Raw genomic sequence first — 19,675 nt, 5'->3', positions numbered from 1 at the left:
AGCGTCACACTTCGATTGCGGATGTTGGGTGCCAGGGCCGGGTTCCTGGCTGCCTGGGCGTAGCTCTCGACGTTCGTAGGCGTGAAGTCGGCGTTCGGACAAGGCGAACTTGGCGGCATATGAAAAGGCGCAGCGACGTTAATCCCATCTTCAAGGTCCGACAGGATGAGTGGTCGTATGCCCGAAACTGCTTGACTCAGGAGAGACGAAGTACCAGTACGGTATAAGTAGAGCTAGTAGCTGTAGAGGCGCTGGATCCACATAATTTCTTCCGGTCTCCGTCTAGAGGTGATAGGTTTCTTGGTTGCTTGATGGTTTCACTTTCCATATTAGGCGATTCCGGAGGAGAATTAGACTGCTGCTGCTGACTCATCGCGGCGTCCACTTCTCGATGATGCTGGAAGGTTCTAGAAATCGTAGAAAATTGCTGACTGTTCATCCACTAATACCGAATCGACACAATATCTATAGGCGCCCGCAGTAGAGACATTACTGCAATTAGGTGCAGAACAACCCACCATTATGTAATTAATATCGTGACAAATAAAGCACTCTTCTGTCCTTGCACGCGGTGATTAAAGCAATACGTTCAATGTGACGAAGCGAGCGCTCGTAGGAGAAACTAGAGTTTGATCACGTGGCTCATTGCGCATGTATGAACCAAAATGGCGGCTAATCATACCCATCTTATAGAGCCTAAAGGCCTGTTTTCACATGTAGGACTGTGCTGCGACTGTGTTGTGGTCATGTGGTCCTTGTTCATTGCATCTGTGCTCACAGGTTGGAGACATGGATCCGAACGAAGAAGACGTAGTTATCGCCTGTGCAGCGTACATTGTTTTACAACAAAAGAAGAAGAAAAATAAGAAACGATACTGGGTTCATAAATTGTTTACAACGAGAGAAGAAGAAGGAGAGTTTCACACAATTTTCGGTCGGCTACGAAATGACCAGGAAAAATTCGTAAAATATTTTCGAATGTGTTACTCCAAGTTTGACAATTTGCTTCAACAACTGAAACCACATCTCACGAAAAAGAATTCAAAATTGTGGAAATCCATTAGTGCAGAAGAGAGACTAGCATTAACATCACGGTAAATAATATTCATATGTACTGAAGTATTTTGACCGTACATCAGTGTACGTTTGGTGTAAATTTGGCACTTGCATGTCCACTAGCATTATACGCATATTTATGCAGTTAATTAACATTGAAATGTACACTGAGTAGATATTAAGATTAATTTTTACAAATTTTCCAGGTATCTCGCATCTGGAAATTCTCAGATCTCCATGAGTTTCAGTTACATAATTTCCCCGACAGCTGTTCACTCTATAATAGTCTCCACATGTGAGGCTATTTGGGACATTTTGTCTCCACAAGAAATGCCCCAACCTACTGAGGAAATGTGGAAGAAAATATCTGAAGAATTCTATGATCTGTGGCGTTTTCCGAACTGTATAGGAGCTTTAGACGGAAACACGTTGTTATTCAAGCGCCCCCAAGCAGCTGGTCTCTCTTTTATAACTATAAACATACTTTCTCTATAGTTCTTTTGGCATTAGTGGATGCCAAATACAGATTCATTGCTGTTGATGTAGGAGGTTATGGCAAGTCCAGTGACGGAGGACTATTCTCAAGATCAGTTTTAGGTAGATCTTTGGAAAACAAAACGTTAAATATACCAGGTCCTAAACCGTTGCCAAATTGTAATGAACCTGTTGTGCCTTATGTAATACTTGGTGATGAAGCTTTTCCACTGAAAACGTATCTGATGCGTCCGTACCCCGGATCCACAGCTCGCAGTGATGAAAGGCAGGCGAATTATAATTTCCGGCAGTCGAGAACACGACGAGTAGTGGAGAATGCCTTTGGCATTGCTGTCCAGAGACATAGGGTACTCTATGGAAGACTCCATATGCACCCAGAAAATGCTGAAAAAGTAGTGTTGGCAGTCTGTGTATTACACAACTATTTACTCAGTGACCTGCCAGTAGTAAACGATTACGAAGACAACAGAATACGTTCTGAGCAATCATTGTTTACTGCGCTACCACATGTTGGGGTTCATGGAAGTTTTGAGGCTACAAGAGTCAGGGAAACGTTTCGAGAATATTTCATGAATGACAAATTAGGTCCCTTGACAAGGGATATTGTGATGGAAGGAAGGTGTGATTAATCTGATAACACAAAGACGTACGTGTACAGTTTGCTTCATTGTATTTTATTCACCGTATTTTCAGCACAATACATGATACATATGCTCTGTTATTAAATGACACTAGTAAAAAAATAAAATGTTAATGTTATATTCTGTCCTTCATGCTAGGCTACTGGTAATGAGTTTCTTGACTCGGTACTATGGCTGGAGTACTTGTGCCAGGATCATACAAGCTGAGATGAGGGAGATTGCCATATGCGGAAACGTGATGGGTCCTGTTTCCAGTATTCATATTAGCTAAATTATATCCCACTATATTGCTGTTTCTCTGCATTGCTTCCTTTCGAAGAATTTATAATTCCTTGTTGTTAACAATGTTGAAAATTTCCCGCTTAATTTCTGCCTGTTCGAGTTCATTAAATGTCAGCATTGTTTCGGATATGTCGTCGAAGAACATCAGTTTCCTTTTGGCTGGGTCCAACATTTGCTGAGTTGTGGTTCTGGATGAAATAAACTGATTTAACGTTGTCGCTAAATCAGATGTACGTGTAGATGACTCCTGTGATGCTGCTCTTTTACGCTTTATTGACACCGTTGATACCGCTGGGGACGGAGTAGATCGTGGTGTTGAATTATCAGCATTTTTATCAGCAGACTCGTATGTGCCCTCACTTTCCTCCCGTTCTTCGTCCAAATTTGTGTGAGTTCTGAAAAATAATAATAATAATAATAATAATAATAATAATAATAATAATAATAATAATAATAATTGTTTGTAATTTTTACGGATAACCTAAGAAACATTTGAACTTACTCTCGCTCCTGTAGAAAAGGTTTGAGAAATTCCATTTGCATTTCAAACCTCCATCTTTTAATTTTCTTGGCAGCCTGGCCACTCACAGTTCTTCTCCTGTTCAAGGCTCTTCTATAGTAAGATCTCAGCAAAGTCCATTTATTTTTGCATTCTTCAGCTGAAAATAGCGGGGAAGTACAAATTAATCACTTCAGTTTGGCCTAAACGATATCTTCCTGCACAATAACAGGCTTCTAGAAGAAACTTACCAGTGATGTTGAGTTGCACTGCAATATCCTTCCATATTTTGTCTTTTAAATGGTTGTTGTCATAGTCTCTATGCTGCAAATTATAAAGGCATTCATGTTGTTGAACTAAAATTATCACTTGTTCTTCCATCTTTAAGGAAGACAACTGCGCCACACCTATTACTGCAAACTATCACACAATGTATCTCAACCAACGAGCACAGTACTCAGACAGCGTACTACGCACTCTATGTTATTCTGTCCTCGTTTATCTCTGGATCACGTTCGACCGAGTGCTTCCGATTACCACCGAAATAAGACGGAAGTCCGGCTTGACGACACTAGGGCGACCGTTTCTAATTTTCACATGTGGTACTGTGCTGAGACCAGGCGACGACTGTGTGGGCCGTAATCGCTCTGCTTGGCGATCCATGACAGCACGGTACCAACACGGTAGGGACACAGTCCTACATGTGAAAATACTCAACTGCTGTTCAATGCAAATGGAATGCTTTATACTGTTTGGCGATTGCGAACGACACAGCACGGTCGAAGCACAGTCGCAGCACAGTCCTACATGTGAAAACAGGCCTTTACGGTTCCCGATGACGTCACCAAGGTGTGCTGGGCGCACTCACTAGAGTGAGTCTTCCGTATACAGTATAAGTGGGGCAAATTCGAACGTGCATTATTTACTATTTCTTTTGTATACAGTGAAATGTCTTATTGGTTTTCATAAATGAATTATGCCACATAACAATGAAATAACAATTTATCCTGGTAGCCTGGAAATCACGTTACACATTTCGACACTGGGTGTAGCAATCGACATTGTTATCTATGATTATACCGTATTTTTCTCATGTGGTTTTCAAACATCGTTAGTATAAACGTATAAAGTCTGTGGAATTAAGTCACATCTATATATATAAAATAAGAGTTTTGTCTGTACATTGCTCAGAATTTGAAAATAATGGTATTTCTGTATCGGTCATGTCCATAGTTACAAGAAAATGCACTTTTTGCTTTTCCGTAATTTCTGTCTGTCTGTCTGTCTGTCTGTCTGTCTGTCTGTCTGTCTGTCTGTCTGTCTGTCTGTCTGTCTGTCTGTCTGTCTGTCTGTCTGTCTGTCTGTCTGTACACGCATCACGAGAAAACGGTTGAAGAGAATTTAATGAAAATCGGTATGTGAAGTCGGGGGATGAGCCTCTACAATCTAAGCTATAAATCATTTTACTCACGCTGAGTGAAATGGTAGTTTCGGGGAAGGCCTAAAATTGAATTCTCAACTATTTATGTTATTAGTGGTCTAATGAAAATCGGTATGTGAAGTCGGGGAATGAGCCTTTACAATCTAGGCTATAAATCATTTTACTCACGCTGAGTGAAATGGTAGTTTAGGGGAAGGCCTAAAATTGAATTCTCAACAATTATGTTATTAGTGGTCGTATTTTAAAGAAAATGGGTATTCAAAGTTAGGGAATAAGCTGCTACAATCTAGGCTATCAATAATTGTATTCACGCTGAGAAAAATTGTAGTTTAGGGGAAGGCCTAAAATTTAATTCTCAAATATCGTTATTAGTAGTCCTATCCTGATGAAAATCGGTATGTAAAGTCAAGAAATAAGTCGCTATAGTCTAGGCTGTAAATTATTTTATTCACGCTGAGTAAAATGGTAGTTTAAGGGAAGGCCTAAAATGTAATTCTCAAATATTTCTTATTAGAGGTGTAATCGATGAATGCTACATAACTAAGGTTATATAATATTAAATTTCCTATTATTCATGTATTATACATTGTTACCGTACTGGCTATGAACACAAAGATATTCATGAATATGGATTTTTGTTACTAAGTCCATATCAGCACCGAGTAACGAGAAAATGGGTAAACAGTATTTAATGAAAATCGGTATGTAAAGTCGGAGAATGAGAAACTACAGTTTAGGGTGTAAAATATTTTACAAATCACAGAGTTGAAAGAAAACTAAATGTGAAGGCCTACAATATAGAAAGCTCATAACATTGATCAACAATACCATTACATTGACAATTGTTTGCCGTGATGTGCTTTGTGTCTTCTGTTTCCCCTCATCTCCGGTAGATAGGATTACTGCTGCGTACACAGTATTTTTATTTGATTTACGTCGCGCCGACATAGATAGGTTTTATGGCGACGATGGAATAGGAAAGGGCTAGGAGTGTCTTAGGCCTTAATTAAGGTACAGGCCCAGCATTTGACTGGTGTGAAAGTGGGAAACCACAGAATACCATCTTCAGCACTGCCGACAATGGGGTTCGAATCCACTATCTCTCGGATGCAAGCTCACAGCTGCGCACCGCTAACCACACGGTCAACTCGCCCAGTCGTACAGAGTGTAACAGCCTGCCTGAATATTGATGGGAAGTAGCTGGGGAGTTAGATAACTTTCTTCTTTAGCATGCCATTCCCCTGGTTTATAAATTTTCTGATACTACTGGTACGTAACACACTGGATCATCATAGCAATCGGGCTATTCAATCCCTACTCTGAGGCACTGATTGGAATGAACAGTGTGCATATTTAACGGAATAATGGCAGATGAGTGTTCATGGCAATCTGAGGTCTGGTCATCCCAGCTCTGGCACTTTGGACTATTAGATTGGCACCGCAATCTAACCGCAGCACTGTTCGTTAAAAGTGATAAAACGTGCGGCTTTCCATTTGATCGAGTATGTTATATGATAGCATTGCTTTTAATCGCTACATTCATACTTACGTTTTTGTAATGACCTATGTTGATTTCAGTTAGGAAAACCACAAAGTCAGTCTTTCTGAGAATCCCGTAGCGAAGTACGGGTACATCAGCTAGTTTTTAATAAGTACACAACTTGTTTCGTAGCATACCTGTCTTTCGTTACATTTAATTTGCAATGAGCATTTCGTGCTACTGTCCAACTCATTGGCTGAATGGTCAGCAATGAGGCCTCGGTTCAGAGGGCCTCGGGTTCGATCTCTGGCCGTCTGGGGGATTTTAATCACCACTCATTTGTTCCTCTGGCCCGGAGTGTGGGTGTTTTTGTCCCAACACTTTCATCTTCATATTCAGACAACACACTACACTACCAGCTACCACAGAAACACGCAATAGTGATTACATCTCTCCATATAGGGTTGGTATCAGGAAGGACATCCAGTTGTAAAACAGAGCCAAATCAGCATGTGAGATAAAGTTCGCACCCGCGACCCCACAGGTGTGAGAAAATCGGTAGAAAAGAAGAATAAGAAGAACGTTTCATACTACTGCTAAATATTATTACGAGAAACTGTCAGAATTACTATTTTTTTTTTCATCACGGCTTAACATTAATTAAGGTTGTCTCTTCAGTACAATTGTATTTTGATGAAATAGTAGTGTTATATTATGTCATAATCCCCGTACATGTTTTGATTTGTTTACAATCCATACACTTTGATTAGTTTCAAACAGAGAATCATATTTTCTGATCAAATTACAGTCACATTAGAGTATATAAATCCAGGACATTACAATGAGAGCAGGCATGGTTTGTAAAGTGACCTGGTTATAAACTAAAACGAACTCACATTACAGAACACATTGGTGCTGCACGTTGTTACGTATCTGCACCATAGATGGTGGTACTAGTTCCTCGGAATCGATTCCGGAATCGGGTACCCTATTTCCCAGGCATATGGAATCGACTCTTCACGATTCCAGTCGCAACCCATCACTACTGACTGTTCTGTGTGCATGAGAAACAGGTGTTACGAGCGTTACGAGGGCCCGAAATTTTTAAAAATGTATATGCGCATATGCAATTGCATATTTTGAACGTAAGTGCATATACAGATATATTGTTATTTTATACTGTGATCGATTATCGAAGATTTCTGAACGAAATGAAAAATCTATATGTTGTACATCCACTGGCAACACGAAAAGCCTTTCCCAATCAAGGAAAGTGCTTTCAGTGTGGCAGTACAAGCAGGTAGACGGATAATCACCCTTTTCACAACAGCTATTTCCACCGGAACCTGTTCTCATAAGATGGGGAACTTGGTTATCCGCAGTATCATTCTACCAGGAGAACTTTAATCAAGTAAAAGATGTACTTAAAAGTATTGATGATACTCATACTGCGCGTGTTTGTGAAGCAAAGTGCGCATATGAATCTGAAACTGTATATAAAGATATGAGTTTCATCTATGTGCATTATTCATCACTTTAGATGGCGATTAAGGACCTAGAAACTCGCGGTGCACCCCTACACGAGTACCTTCATTTAATTCAAAACACCATTAGTTCTTTAACCAGGATAAAAAGTTAAAAGGAAACTCAGCGCGGCGTTGGACACAAACCCAGGACTGAAGAAGTTAAGCAACTACATAAGCGGAATCAGACAGTCTTTGCCAGAATAATTTTCCGAGGAGTCAGTCCCAGTGTACAAGTGTTGCCCATTTACGTCCATCGACGTAGAACGATCATTTTCAACGTATAAATTCATTCTGTCCGACAACAGAAAGTCACTGATCCCTGAAAACACTGGGAAACAGCTGATAACCTACTGGCATACATCATTTTTCAAGTATTTAAACTGTTTATCAATTTAGCACTAAGTTAAAATTAAATAATGCGTTTGTAAGTGTATTTTGTTTTATTTAGTGCATATTTTCGTGCATATTATCAACATTTTAGTGCATATGTGCATGCATATGTTTGGAGTTTTTAGTGCATATGAATCCGGGCCTTTTTATCAGATAGCGCAAGCCTGGAGAGGTGTACATTCTTTCTTAATCTGCTTACCCTCCAGGGTTGGTTTTTCCCTCGGACTAAGCGAGGGATCGCACCTCCACCGCCTCCTATTTTTTTTCGTATGAACATACATAATTAAGTGTGTTCAACACAGTGTTTGCATAAAATGCACGAAACACCATGTTTTGTAATCACCGGGTATTATGAAAATAAATAATTACTTCCAAGTTTGCCATAAAGTATAAAGTACAAAATGAAAGGTTTTTTTTAGGGGCTTTACATGCTCAACTTTCCTATGAGCAATTATGAAGCAGAATAGCGTCGAATACTATGCCACTACTATATCGCTTCTCTAACAAAACACCAATTATTTTAATAAAAATGTATAGAAAGGAAAGTAGGTTTCGAATAAAGTAGCATTTCCTCATGCAACCGTATTGAGAGAGAAGTACATAAATAAAAATACACACTAACAAATTACTGTGTCAATCCTTGTGCCACAACCTATGTAGTTGTGTGTTTCAGCCATTACTTATAGACCAACTGGCGAGTTGGCCGTGCGCAGCTGTGAGCTCGCATCCGAGAGATAGTGGGTTCGAACCCCACTGTCAGCAGTCCTGAAGATGGTTTTCCGTCGTTTCCCATTTTCACACTAGGCAAATGCTGACGCTGTATCTTAATTAAGTCCACAGCCGCTTCCTTCCCATTCGTAGGCCTTTCCTGACCCATCATCGCCATAAGACCTATCTGTGTCGTTGCGACGTAAAGCAGATAGCAAATCACTTGTAGACCAAACCAGGTAACCGGAGCCTGTCCTTGGTAGGCGTGCACAGTCCTGAATCAGCAACGTGGGGAAGTACAAGCCGACTGAGGGCAAAAGACTTGAGTCCAGGTATTTCTAGCATAGGCACTGCGCTTACGGCGGGCAAAGTTTGACGCCCGTACCATAGACTTATTCTATGCCAAGAAATTGAAGTTATGGAAAATAAACAACAGGCATATTACGAGGTGGGACCTAATAAGTGACATAAATGGACCTATACAAAATATTTTGAAGTAGTGGAGAGAATTTAAAATATTTTACAGTATTAAAGAGGAAAGTATATTCTATGAGGAAAAACGTCAATTGAAAAGAAAAGTCTTATTTTGACCCATACAAGTCCACATACACCTTTAAACTGGTCCTTAGTATAAGCTGTCTATTTTTTCCATTTTTTCTAGTGGTTTAACGTCGCACTAACACATCGAAGATTTTCGACGATGGAAGGTGGGAAAGGTCTAAGATTGAGAAGGTAGCGTGGCCTTAATTAAGGTACAGCCTCAGCATTTGTATGGTGTGAAAATAGAAACCACGGGAAAACCATCTTCAGCGTTGCCGATGCTGGGATTCGAACCCACCATCTCCCGAATGCAAGCTCACAGACACGCGACTCTAAACGCACGGCCAACTCGCTCGGTCTAAAAGAATAAGCCTCAGCATTCAGCAACATCGTCTCAAATCCTTGTCATTATGGTCCTAGCGACATGCGTGTGTGGTATCAAATAAATAGACCGACTAAACGCGCCATTCATCACCTTCCAGCACACTTTCACCCCAATCGAACGCTCTTACCTAATAAAGAATGGCTTCATTTTACTTGATTTATGGATTCATTATAGAATTTAAGCGGGAGTACACTAGCACATGATTTACTTGAGCCTGTAATTGAACCTATATTTCGCTCCGTTCCTTGTCGAGAGCTATGTAGGTATCTATACAGAAGCTTTACGAGCCATCATACTCCACTCGCACATATGTTACGCTCCACCGTCGCTGAGATAGACGCCCTGGAGAAATAAAATCTGCTCAAATTAAGGCTTCGCCAGGAGAAGCTATATATTTCCACTTTTATATTTCGCTTAGCTTGCGTCCGAGACACAATTGTTAACGATTTTATCAGTGAATGGGGAGACCAGTTTTGTTTGGACTCCAGCAATGGATACCTATTTTCACCTCCAAAATTTTGACTGATATTTAGTCAAGCGACATCTTGGTATAGGATTAACTTCGCTTCTTCCCTTCGTTGTCAGAGGTAGAAACAAATTATTTCCAAAGAAAGGAACTTTATACTGAACTTGCAGTTACCCGCGGCTTCACTCGTGTGGATTTCGTAATTTGTTAAAGATAATCGTTCCTCGGTACTGTACTAAGTCATTATCTGAAAATCCCTAAAGTATAAACACTCCCCGAAAAATTTAGTTTCATTTACCCCAGAAACGCTTCGTAAACCACGTATTGCATTTTGGAGTTAAGTTGACCATGCGACAGAGAACTGTACATGTGAGAAACTGTCTTCACTCAAGTCGTGTTTCTTTATTTTTAAAGGTGATTTCAATTACCTATTTCCACGCCTGTAATATATTCAGTTTTTGAGATATAAGTACACCCATAAAAAGGAATTCAGGTTTTTCACTTTCACCCTCCCCCTAAGCGAATTTCCCGAAAAAGAATGCTTATTTATAAAGGAGATTCCAAATACCAATTTTCACGTATGTAACATCTTTAGTTTTTTTAGATATGAGTATCCTCATACAAACATTTCAACTAATTTTTCAAATATTTGAACCCCCCCCCCCCCTTAAGTGGATTTTCCGAAAACGAAAGAGTACACGTTCCTTTATTTTTAAAGGAGATTCCAATGTATTTTTTTTACGTCTGCAACATCCTTAGTTTTGTGAATATAAGTATCCTCATACAAAGAATTCAACCCATCTTTGAATACTTTCACTCCCCCCCCCCTTATGTGCTTTTTCAGAAAAGAATAAAATGCTTATTTCTTTATTCTTAAAGAAGATTCCAAATACCAATTATCACGACTGTAACGTCTTCAGTTTTTTAGATATATTGTATGCATACTCATAAAACAATTCAACTTCTTTTTCAACTCCCGCCAAATTGATTACCCCACCACCACCGCCAAAATGCGCGTTTCTTTATTTTTAAAGGAGATTCCAAACATCTGTAACATCTTTAGTTTTCTAGATCAGAACATTTTAAACAAGCCTCGGACCTATGGAAGTAACGGAGTCTCACTTTCATTTGACAGGCGGGGGACTCCTTGGAAACAACATGGCGAACGAAATGGAATTCGATGGGGAGCTATCAATATTAATGGGGCTTATGGGAGAAAGAAAGTTGAACTGGCTGAGTCTACAAAAAGGATGCAAAATATGTGCTAGGAGCAAGTGATAGGAAGAGATAGAAGATTACAAAGTGTACTTGACGGGTGTTAAAAAGGGAAAAGCGGAGTAGGGCTGTTCATCACGCAACATAGTTTCTGTTAGGCACGTATCTGAATGAATGACGTGGGTAGATTAGGCAGCTGGAGGAATTAGGACGAGAATTGTATCAGTGTATTCACCATGTGAGGATGCAGATGAGGATGAAGTTGGCAAGTTTTATGAAGCATTGAGTGACATCGTAGTCAGGGTGAACAGCAAGGATAGAATAGTGCTAATGGGTGATTTCAATGTGAGAGTTGGAAACAGAACTGAAGTATACGAAAGGGTGATTGATAAATGTGGGGAAGATATGGAAGCTAACACGAATGGGAAGCGTTTGCTGGAACTCTATGCTAGTATGGGTTTAGCAGTTACGAATACATTCTTCAAGCATAAGGCTATTCACCGCTACACATGGGAGGCTAAGGGTACCAGATCCATAAGAGACTATGTCTTAACAGATTTCGAATTCAGGAAATCTGTTAGGAATGTACGGGTTTTTCGGGGATTTTTCGATTATATATCTGACCTGTAGTGAACTAAGTATCTTTAGGCCTAGGATAAAGAAAGTGAAATCTGTCTGCAAACGAATAAGGGCAGGAAAATCTCCAGGACAAGGAAATTAGACAGAAGTACATGAATATGATTAGTGAAATGTTCCGAACAGGAGACAGTAAGCAGATTCAGGGCATAGAAAGAGAATGGGTGGAATACAGGGATGCTGTAGTGGGAACAGCAAGGGAATGCCTACGAACAACTCTGTGTAAGGATGGGAAAACGTGAACATCTTGGTGGAAGGATGAAGTGAGAGCAGCTTGTAAACGTAAAAAGGCTTATCAGAAATGGCTCCAAACAAGGCTGATGTGGACAAAGAATTGTACGTAGATGAAAGAAACAGAGCGAAACAAATAGTTGTTGAATTCAAACCGAAGTCGTGGGAAGATTTTGGTAATAGACCAACCTTGAAAGGCTAGATCAAGCAGCAGGGAAACCTTTCTGGACAGTAATAAAGAATCTTAGGAAGGGAGAAAAAAGGGAAATGAACAGTATTTTGAGTAATTCAGGTGAATTCATAATAGATCCCAGGGAATCACTGGATATGTGGAGGGAATATTTTGAAAATCTTCTCAACGTAAAAGGAAATTTTTGTGATGATGTCGCGAACAACCAAGCTCATGGGGAGGTGGAAAATTATGTTGGTGAAATTACGCTTGAAGAAGTGGAAAGATGGTAAATAAACCCCATTGGCATAAAGCAGCAGGAATAGATGAAATTAGACCTGAAATGGTGAAGTATAGTAGGAAGGCAGGGATCAAATGCCTTCATAGAGTAATGAGATTAGCATGGAGTGTTGTTAAGGTACCTTCAAATTGGACAAAAGCTGTAATTGTACCTATCAATAAGCAAGGGAACAGGAAGGATTGCAGCAACTATGGAGGTATCTCATTTATTAATATACCAGGCAAAGTATTCACTGGCACCTTGGAAGAGAGGGTACGATCAGTGGTTGAGAGGAAGTTGGATGAAAACCAGTGTGATTTCAGACCACATGTGCCAGGTAAGTGAAAAATGCTACGAGAGGAAGAGACAGTTGTGTTTTTGTTTCTTAGATCTAGAGAAAGCATATGACAGGGTACCGAGGGAAAATATATTCACCATATGGGGGATTACGGGATTAAGGGTAGATTATTAAAATCAATCAAAGGCGTGAAAATCAAAGGTATAATAATGTTGACAATTGGGCTGCAGTGAGAATCAGTGGCGTGCACTGAACCCCACCTACCCAATCGCTGCTGCGGCAAATAATTTTGTATTTATATTCTTTTATTACTACTTATTACTATTTTGATCAACTTTAAAAACTGCAAACAGCTATGTCTAACCAAGTATAGCTGTCTGGACAATCCGCTGGCTCTACAGCAGCACAGCACTCTCCGGTGAGCTGGATTTCTTTCCCGGCTCGAAAGAGAGTTACCCCAGCGAAATTCAAGTCGCTGCGTTGACGCATGCGCTTGAAGCCTCCTTAACCTATGGTAGCGGGGTGTGGGCTGTGAGCCTCCCTCCAAATTCACAGCGTCTTACGGTGACAGGCCAGCTAACTTGGGTAAGGTATGTTAGTTGTAATAGTTAACACTCCAAGTCTTAAGCGCCACGCATCGGACGCTACAAAAAAAAAATACCAATATGATAACAGTATAGCCATTTGCGGATCGTTTTGGTGATAAACATAGAGCTATTCTATTAAATCGATTGTAATAAAATTCAATATACTTGGGAAAAATTTAGGTTGTCCAGCATGAACACAAAGCCAAGCACGACGTACAAGAATTCTGTATTTTGTTTCTGTGCACCCGTGGGGTTGCGCGTAATGGTGGTAGGGACTGCACAATTTTGTAGTATTGTTCTTATATTATAGGTAAAGTTTTCGCAAGCTTCGTGAATATCGTCGTAAGGGACACCGTCCCACGTCAGTCGTCGCTCAAATAGTTTAGATTAGGATTTTAAGTTGAAAAAAGAAAGGAAGTCCCAGTACATTTATGTGAAAACCGTAACCATACCATTACGATGCGTCACCGGGTGAAACTGTAAGTACATAGTTTAAATTCTGCTGTAGCTTATGTTATGACGCCAATGTTATTATACCAGTCTGGAAATGGAAATGTGGAGGGGCTGTGATGATGTTTTTTTTTCTTTTTTTAATGCAGCTGGGGTAAAGAACGTGTTCACCGAACCCCAGTGGTGAGAACTGATGGTAGAACTTCTCTGTTCAGGGTACTTACAGGTGTTAGACAAGGCTAAAATCTTTCTCCTTTGCTGTTCGTAGTTTACATGGATCATCTGCTGAAAGGTATAACGTGGCAGGGAGGCATTCAGTTAGGTGGAAATGTAGTAAGCAGTCTGGCTTAAGCTGACGACTTGGTCTTAATGGCAGATAGTGCTGAAAGCCTGCAGTCTAATACCTTGGAACTTGAAAATAGGTGCAATGAATAGGGTATGAAAATCAATCTTTCGAAGACTAAATTGATGTCAGTAGGTAAGAAATTCGACAGAATTGGATGTCAGATTGGTGATACAAAACTGGAACAGGTAGATACTTTCAAGTATTTAGGATTTGTGTTCTCCAAGGATGGTAATATAGTAAGTGAGATTGAATCAATGTGCAATAAAGCTAATGCAGTGAACTCGCAGTTGCGATCAACAGTATTCTGTAAGAAGGAAGTCGCCTCCCGGACAAAACTATCTTTACATCGGTCTGTTTTCAGACCAACTTTGCTTTGCGGGAGCGAAAGCTGTATGGACTTAGGATATCTTAGTCATAAGTCAGAAGTAACATGCATGAAAGTAGCAAAAATGATTGCTGGTACAAACCGGTGGGAATAATGGTAGGAGGGTACTCGGAATGTGGAGATAAAGTTATGAATGAACTCAATGGATGAAGATGTACGCATAAATCGGCTGCGGTGGTGGGGTCGTGTGATGCGAATGGAGGAGGATAGGTTACCTATGAGAATAATGGACTCTATTATGGAGGGTAAGATAAGTAGAGGGAGACCAAGACGACAATGGTTAGACTCAGTTTCTAACGATTTAAAGATAAGAAGTATAGAACTAAATGAGGCATCAGCACTAGTTGCAAATAGATGATTGCGGCGACGCTTAGTAACTCCACAGAGGCTTGCAGACTTAACGCTGAAAGGCATAATGGTCTATAATGATGATTTACGTACGTACGTATGTATGTATTGAACCCATGACCTTTGTGCCCTAAGAATTTTAAGTATAAAAAGTTACTACATTTCTGAAAATGTCTCGATATCACAGGAGTGACACGTGGCAAGGGGGTAGCTACTTTCCGTCCCACGCTCTGGGATACGTGACGTCATCCGCACGTGTCGTACATGGAAGGATACCGAAGAAAGTTTGAGACTGCTAAGCCATTTTGGTGTGTTATTTCAGAAGAGCGCGTGTGTATGGCGTCCCCACGCGAAGTCGACAGAAAGTAGTGCCCATCAAATGAGGTCATTTAACAAGCTAAACTAATAAATAAAAATTTTAAATGTTCAGGATCACTACTGCTAGTGAGTTAACAAATACATGGTTGCATCCAAAACTCTTTTTAAATACGGTTCATTTAAGTCAGAATGATTACGCAAATTTCTTGGCGCCAAAGGAAAAATGTCTGGAGTGAGGGGTAATAACTATAAATATAGGAGGGGCGCCATGATGAAACCCCTGCATTGTGTTATTGAGAGTTAGACTGTTCTGTAAATCCAGCGATAAAGTAGACTAAGTCCGACGAACAGATTTTGGCCGATGTGGCTGGAGTCTTGAATCCAAAATGGACTTGTTTGAGCAAAGGTAGTCTTGTAAAAAGGAGGTCAAGATATTGCAGAAGAAGTATAAAGCAGTAAAATATTTTTGTGTTGTAAAAGTAATTCGTGTGCGGGCAGTAGCTACCATCAGTCGAGTGTGATCAACGGAGACACGTGTGAAGGGTATTTCTTTTTTTTTTTTGTGTTTCATTTCCAGGAAAATAAAAAATATCATGATGTACAGCCAGAAATGTAAAATGGCTAGATAAAGTGACGGAAGGTCACAGGTGAGCCTAAGGATGGAAGCCTGTGTCGATTTAAGGTAGGTGCCTTACCATCTTACCATCTATCTTGTTTTGTGATGTCAAGTTCATGTGCATTTGAAATGGGTTTTTATGACGCAGTTGGTCACCCCTGTGTTTTTGGCGAATGTCAATTTTGACGAAAGGTCATTTGTTTTATTTTCTGCTTGGATAAATTTAAAATATTGTGAGCACCGTGTGGCGTGTAAAAGTTATTAATGAGGGCTTCGAAGTGATATCACGTCCAGAGTAGATCGTCAATTTCCGTGAATATATTGCCTATACTTTTGTGATATTAATTGAGATAATTTTATCTGGTGTAAAATTTTTCTGTTTGAATTTTGACGTAAATAATGTAAGAAATCCATGGTTACCTATTTTCAATCGAGTGGAAGCGCGCTGTCGAGTTGAGAATATAGAGTGGTGAATTTAATCACGGAGTGAAACGTTATTCTATGTCCATTTAAACTGTGTCTAACTGACAATAAAAAATTTAGTGGAATCTTTACAGTCATTTTGTGAAATCCAGTTTTGAGAAAATACGACATCATTATGCGAATTGTTCATTATTAATGTATTTGTACGTATTAGCCGTCGTGGATTCCAAGTATTTTTATTCCAGTCTTGTTTCATTCTGAGAGGCCAGTCAGGTCGGGCGAATAGATGTCTCATATCACTGCAAAGCGAGGGTTAGGACTAAATGCCGTCAGCTGATAGGAGTTCGCCTCTCGAATAACGGAACGTGCAGAGTGTGTTACGCATTGCATTGAGATCACATTTCCTGGCAGTGGATATCAATAATTACGAAATATAGTTGAAATTTTCATCCGGGAATAACGTGTATGTTATTAGATATTGTAAATTTGTTTAATTGAGATTGTAATGTACATTTGAGACCACAAACGTAGAATATAATGAGTAAGGTTAGCCAATTTCAGGGTTGTCCAAAATATAGTGCGATGGTAATGATGACTGTTTTGTTTGTGAGGGGCGCACAAAGCTTCACGGAAATTTTACGGCATGATATGACATCGTAAGCGGTTTACATAGTACGGCGAGTTACTTATGGTTTTGCACTTAATTATCAGTGTTATCCAAGTAGTAATAATGGTTAGTATTAAATTAAATTAAAGTGTGATACCACGAAACAAGATAAATACTGGAAATAAGTGATGTAAATTTTTCCAGTTACCAACGATAGACATCCGACATGATTAAATTGAATTACCTCAAGACTTATATAGGGACATGTGAAAGAAACCATTCGTCCTTGGAGATAGAATTTGTTGTTCATTAAGATTTCATTAAATCATTTAAATTTATTTAATTATTAAATTAAGTGGAAACGTATTTAGAAATAACTTTAAATCAAGCGAATGACTTGAAGATGCATTCTGGAAATCTTAGTTTGTTTTCTGGGGAATATGTACATGTTAACGTAACGATTAAGGGGACATATCCGAAGGTAATGGATTTTACTGCCACAAGGTATTGTGAACATTGTTGTTGTTGCATTATTTAATTTTGATTGATTGAGCAGTAAATGTGCTGGGGTTAGTAAAGTGGAAACTTTGGCCATCAACCGATGTAACTTAATTATGCTTAGCTTTCAGCTTAGAAACTTGGATGGTCATGGGGTCATCAACCTCAGTGGCTTAGAGTAGGGCCATATGCCACCGTAGCATCATTTTCTTTGCGGTCATCATCCACAATGACTTTAAAGTAACTTAGAAGTTTAGATGTCGGTCCATGACATAGTCGCAGGTCACATCGATTCAATTAAGGGTCCACGCCGTATAACCACTGTGTGGCACACACCGATTGGACTGCCTTAATTATACCCAGAGTCCAGAGTTCGTGTTACGAGAACTAGACCATAAAGAATCACTATAATGATACATGTAGTCTCACTTGGGAGCCGAATCTAAGGATTTCCAGACTTTCTTTTCTTTAATTAATAATTGAGACAATGGTTTCTAGTAAGGATGCCCATCAGGCAGTTATGTCAAAGGCTCACACCAGTGTTCTGACCTTCTGTGTAAATGATTGTGGTGTCCAGTGGTCACGATTGGATTCTAATCATACCAATGATAAAAATGATTAACACTTCAGAGATTACTTGAATAAATAAGAATATTTTTAAACAGACCTTTCATTTGAGTAGATAGATTAGAATTACTAACCCTTACCTTTACCTCAGCAAGTGACGAAGAACCCGATACCATCCAAGAGACAGATCTCATGAAATTTTGCTGATAGGTAAGGAAGGTAGGTATCCTTCAGTATGGACCAAAGGGTTCAGTATGTATGTATGTATGTATGTATGTATGTATGTATGTATGTATGTATGTATGTATGTATGTATGTATGTATGTATGTATGTATGTATGTATGTATGTATGTATGTATGTATGTATATATGTATGTATGCATGTATGTATGTATGTATGTATGTATGTATGTATGTATGTATGTATGTATGTATGCATGTATGTATGCATGTATGTATGTATGTATGTATGTATGTATGTATGTATGTATCTACGTATATGTATCCTCATCCAAACATTCAACTAATATTTCAATTCTTTCAACCATCCCCCCTCAAATGGATTTTCCGGAAACGAAAAACACGTGTTTCTTTATGTTTAAAGGAGATTCCAAATACCAATTTTCACGTCTACAACATCTTTAGTTATTTATATATAAGTATCCTCATACAAATACTTCAACTAATTTTTCAATTCCTTAAATCTCTCCCCTTAATTGGATTTTCCGAAAATGAAAGAATGCATGTTTGTTTATTTTTAAAGGGCAATCCAAATATAAATTTTTACGTCTGAAACATCTTTAGCTTTTGAGATAAGTATCCTCATACAAGAAATTCAACTAATTTTCCAATTCTTTCACTCCCCTTAAGTGGTTTTTCCGAAAACAAAAAAATGTTTATCTCTTTTTTTAAGGAGATACAAAATTCCAATTATCACGACTGTAACCTCTTCGGTGTTTTTGAGATATATGCATCCTCATGAAAAAGAAATCAACTCCTTCACCCCCTCCCCTCAATGTTGATTTTCCCCAAAATGCGTGTTCATTGTTTTTAAAGTGAATTACAAATAACAATTTTCACGTCTGTATCATCTTCAGTTTTGGGGTTATCGTTATTCAAATAAAATAATTTCAACCCCCTTTTCAGTCCTTTCTACACCCCCTTTTCTAAAAAAAATACTTGTTTCTTTATTTTTAGAAGAGATTGAAAATACCAACTTTTCGCGTCTGTAACACGTTAAGTTTTGAGAAATACTATAGATATGCTGATTTTAAAAATTCACCCCTTTTTTCGGTTCCCCTTAAGTGGATTTTCCGAAAACAAATTAACTATGTTTCTTTACTTTTACAGAAGATTTCAAATACCAGTTTTCACGTCTGTAACATGTTAGGTTTCTGAGATATACTGTAGTTATAATCTTTTTAAAATTCATTCCTATTAATTGGATTTTCCAAAACAAAAAAATGACGCGTTTCTTTATTTTAAAATAGATTCCAAATACCAATTTTCATATCTGTTACATCTTTAGTTTTGAGATATAAGTATTTTCATAAAATGGTTTCAACCCATTTTTCGCCTTTTTTTCGCCCCTTTAATGGGATTTTCCGAAAACAAGAAATACGCGTTTCTGTGTTTTAAAGAAGATTCCAAATACCAATTTTTACATTTGTAAACGTTTAAGGTTTTGGGATATAGATATACTCATTTAAACTATTCACCCACTTTTTCACACCCTTAGTGACGGAATATCCAAAACTCCTCCCTTAGTGAGTATGCGTACTCTAATATAAA

The 19,675-nt window shown here is 38.9% G+C and overlaps 1 pseudogene; it reads left to right on the top strand.

Annotated features, from left to right (window-relative positions):
* The first annotated feature begins 789 nt into the window (after window positions 1–789).
* Window positions 790–19,675, top strand: part of LOC137498434 (putative nuclease HARBI1) — a 64,915-nt pseudogene continuing 46,029 nt past the window's right edge.

The sequence above is a fragment of the Anabrus simplex genome, chromosome 1, assembly GCF_040414725.1.
Source record: "Anabrus simplex isolate iqAnaSimp1 chromosome 1, ASM4041472v1, whole genome shotgun sequence".
In the NCBI taxonomy this organism is placed as follows: domain Eukaryota; kingdom Metazoa; phylum Arthropoda; class Insecta; order Orthoptera; family Tettigoniidae; genus Anabrus; species Anabrus simplex.
Note: the sequence above shows the minus strand (reverse complement) of the source record. Positions and strands in the feature narration are given on the sequence as shown.